Raw genomic sequence first — 4,296 nt, 5'->3', positions numbered from 1 at the left:
TAGTGAAGATCTGACCCACCTCTTCATGGATTGCCCAACTATCAAAGGCCTCGCAGGGAAAATATGCAAGTGGTTCCAAAGAACATGGCAAATTGGTTTTTACAAGACTAATCTATGCCTTGGAGGGAAGAATTCAAGTGGAGGTCTTGAGGTGGCAAGCTTCGCAGAAATTATACAAGAAAACAAAGTGCTAATATGGACGCTCGGACGCAAGCAACACTCGGAGGATTGGTCTAGGACTACTTGTGCCTTGTTGTCAGCAGAGGGCATGCCTAGGATGGGGGAAAATCTTGGCTATCGGTTATTTAAAAGATCTCAGAAGAACATGATAATGGATCCTAGGTATCAAGGATAAGGGGGCGAGTTGCTTGGGTTGGCTGCCCTGATAGCTGATGTAATTATGGTCCCTGGATGATGTCATGGCTCAACACGAGCATGACAAGACCTTGTAATTATTTGGGTTGATCAATATAATTCAATCACAATTGTGAGTTTTGCTATAAAAAAAAAGAAGTTTTGGACAAATTCTCACAATAATTCCCACATCGTGACTTACCTCAACATCATGAGCTTTGTGAGGGAGGCGTTGCATACCTAGTTAGGTACGATTGGAAGTAGGGGACCATCGGCCCGGTGGGGGGGCCGGTGGTCCACTACCCCCAATCGTACCTAGCTAGGTATGCGGTGCCCCTTGAGCAGAAGCTCATGATGTCATTCATTGTAAGATAAACACTGGAAAAGACTTCGTTTTCCTACATGATAAAATTTCTAAATCTTCTTGTGTGGGGGGGGGGGGGGGGGGGGGGGATGAAAGGAAGATAGAGATGCAAATGGTGTTGATCTGGGGATTGCAAGGGAGACTGTATGGCACAGGAGTGGATGGGGAATCGGCTCTCAATAGCGGGGAATCCTTGGCGAGGGCATGCACGAACAGGACCATTCCTGATCAGCATTCCTTTCTGAGAAGGGGAGCCAACAAGAAACGCGCAAGGATCGAAAAAAATTGGTAGGGATGATGAACACTAGCACCTCCTACAATTTTTGCCCCTACATGACTCCTCTAGGCTCCAACGATAATTGGAGTCCAACATTGCTGCATGTTGCCCTTATACTGTGTGCCCTAGTGGCCATACCTACTTTGCCACTCTATGCAACAACTAGTGTCTTGTGCATGCTATGTCTTGTATTTATGGTGGTGTGAACTTGCTTTAAACTCGATGTGAACTTAGTGTGAGCTACTATTGTGACGGGAAAAACTACACAATATAATGCTACCATTTCCCTTGCATATAGAACGGGTGCACAAGTGCAGTGGTAAAACATTCGCCTTGTGAGACAGGGAGATCGTGAGGTCAACTGCTGCCCAATTTGTAATTTTTTCTCCACATGGATCGAACGGCCCATGATCAACAATGATCTGGATCCATAGATCCCCTCCTAAAAAGGAGGCGTCAAATAGTACCAAGGCTTGCCCTCCAATTCCACAACATACAGCTCATCATGGCCACTTTCTTCTAGAATGTTGAATGTGTCAAATGTTTGCTATTGACATGCATGACCCTCTCAAAAATTTTGATGCTAGAAAATACGACTAAATCAAAAGATCTCTCAGGGGACTTATTTGTCCACCTTCACGGCAATGAAGGCAGAGTTTTTCAAAATGCTATTGCTAATGAAGGAAAGTAAAATACTATTGATCATGAAGGAAATCACTACATAAAGCCTATTCCCTTGGCTTGGTTTTTCCTTGTGGAAACAGAATGACAACTTGTACCATCGGTTCTCCAGTGTCCCTCGGCTACTTTGACACTTAGTCGTACCTTTTTGTTCTAGTTGACACTAGGTTGCACCATGTTGGGGTAGATAATGGTCCTCCAATGGCCGTTCCTTGTAAAATGGGTGATCCTTTGGTGCCCGATGGAGACTGAGAGCCAGCTTGGAAACAGATTTTACGAGAGCAGTCACACTGAATGACCATTCCTGGCCTTCAAAGTCAGGGGGCCAAGAGTTGCAGGTGATAGCATTGACACTGCATGGCAAGAATTGGATAGCTATAGGTGATAATGATTCCAACTATTAACTTGGCAGATTATGATTGTCGCATGCTACAAAAAATCTTGATCCTCCAATGGCCATTCCCTGTAAAATGGGTGATCCTTTGGCGCCCGATGGAGACTAAGAGCCAGCTTGGAAACACATTTTACGAGAGCAGAATGACCATTCCTGGCCTTCAAAGTCAGGGGGCCAAGAGTTGCAGGTGATACCATTGACACTGCATGGCAAGAATTGGATAGCTATAGGTGATAATGATTCCAACTATTAACTTGGCAGATTATGATTGTCGCATGCTACAAAAAATCTTGATCCTCCGATGGCCGTTCCCTGTAAAATGGGTGATCCTTTGGCACCTGATGAAAACTGAGAGCCAGCTTAGAAACACATTTTATGAGAGCAGTCACACTGAATGACCATTCCTAGCCTTCAAAGTCAGGGGGCCAAGAGTTGCAGGTGATAGCATTGACACTGCATGGCAAGAATTGGATAGCTATAGGTGATAATGATTCCAACTATTAACTTGGCAGATTATGACTGTTGCATGCTACAAAAAATCTTGATCCTCTGATGGCCATTCCCTGTAAAATGGGTGATCCTTTGGTACCCGATGGAGACTCAGAGCCAGCTTGGAAACACATTTTACAAGAGCAGTCATTGAATGACCATTCCTAGCCTTCAAAGTCAGGGGGCCAAGAGTTGCAGGTGATAGCATTGACACTGCATGGCAAGAATTGGATAGCTATAGGTGATAATAATTCCAATTATTAACTTGGCAGATTATGATTGTCGCATGCTACAAAAAATCTTGATTTTTGACATGGTGAAGATCAAGCAGCTTGTGAATTCTGGCTGCTGACTTGGCAAGGATCAGATAGGCTTGATGCTCACTGAGATCACAATGTTTGGTTGGAAAGTGCTATAAAAGATTACATTGGCTAACCTATCAGACATCCAACGATTGAACGGGAGGATTATGGTAAAGAACTCAAACCTATTGTACGGCCCAAATTGGCGCCCCCCCCCCCCCCCCCCCCCCCCCCCCCCCCCCCCCCCCTTTGACCCTTGGCTTTGAAGATCCAATCCATAATTTTTACTACGTAGGCCTTGACGATTCATTTTCAAACTACATTTTTCCTATTGGAATAATTATTTAATGTTGTATATCTTGTTGACTTTGCCTTTTTCCTGCTATGTTAGGTGCTATTGACGATTGTGTGTAACTTTTGTGCTTTCTGATCCTCCAAAGTCACACATGAGTTTGTTGGCAAGTTTGTAGTGTCCATTTTTTGAATGCACAAATGGTTGCTTACCTTTTTCCAAGACAAATACTAGGATGAAGCACTTATACTTAAAATTGATCAGCTAGCAAGCAATGACAGTGGAGTGGATGTTGCAATACAATGCACATGAAGGCAAGACGAAACGATGTACTATGTGACCGTTGGATATCCGCGTGTAAAATAGTGAGGATGGGCTTGTATGCATCTTCAAAGCAATTTCAAAGCAAGGCACTTTTTTTGTTATTTTTCAAAATACATATTGATTTCCATAGCACAACTCGTTACAAGCTTGTGACTTCATCAAATTTTATACTAGAGTAGCTGCGAGTGGCATCGTATCGAGAACACCTTATATTGTGCCTTCAATTCTTAGTAGCTTGTATTTTTTGTGCCCCTTTGTATTTATTTAATTATGAAATTGCATGTTATACACAATTGATATAACCTTGTAGAAGGAGGCCTCGTGATTCGATCATTTTCCCCCCCTTCTTTTTGTGTGCAAAACTCACAATTGTGAGTGATCGTATTATAAAGTCACCAATTGATTAGAAATTAGCCTCAAGCTCAATCCGAATATTGAGGGACATAGGGTTACAATTGGGCTTAGTCATCCGATCGTGCACTTTTTTTCCTTCTTGAGAGATGTATATTTAAGGCATTCTGTAGTTGTAGACCATTGAAATTGTTGTTTAGGCAATCATATTTGTTTAGCTAAACTCATCTTTTTTTTTTGGATCTTTTTTGTTTCATGGATAGATCTAATGGCAATCCTTGTGATTTTATCACTTGTTCAAATTAGATGAACCTAAGCATCTCCTCTTATTCCAAACTTACTGGTCCAACCTTTATTATATTCAATACTTCATGGGATACCTCCTCGGAACCCATCCTCAAGCTCCAATGCTATGCTAGGATTCATCTCTAGTAAAAGGCGGATGGGAGATTTGAACTCACAACATTC

This window comes from Adiantum capillus-veneris, chromosome 14 (genome assembly GCF_014529385.1).
Source record: "Adiantum capillus-veneris isolate H3 chromosome 14, ASM1452938v2, whole genome shotgun sequence".
In the NCBI taxonomy this organism is placed as follows: domain Eukaryota; kingdom Viridiplantae; phylum Streptophyta; class Polypodiopsida; order Polypodiales; family Pteridaceae; genus Adiantum; species Adiantum capillus-veneris.
The sequence above is the reverse complement of the archived record's forward strand: the minus strand, read 5'-3'. Positions refer to the sequence as shown.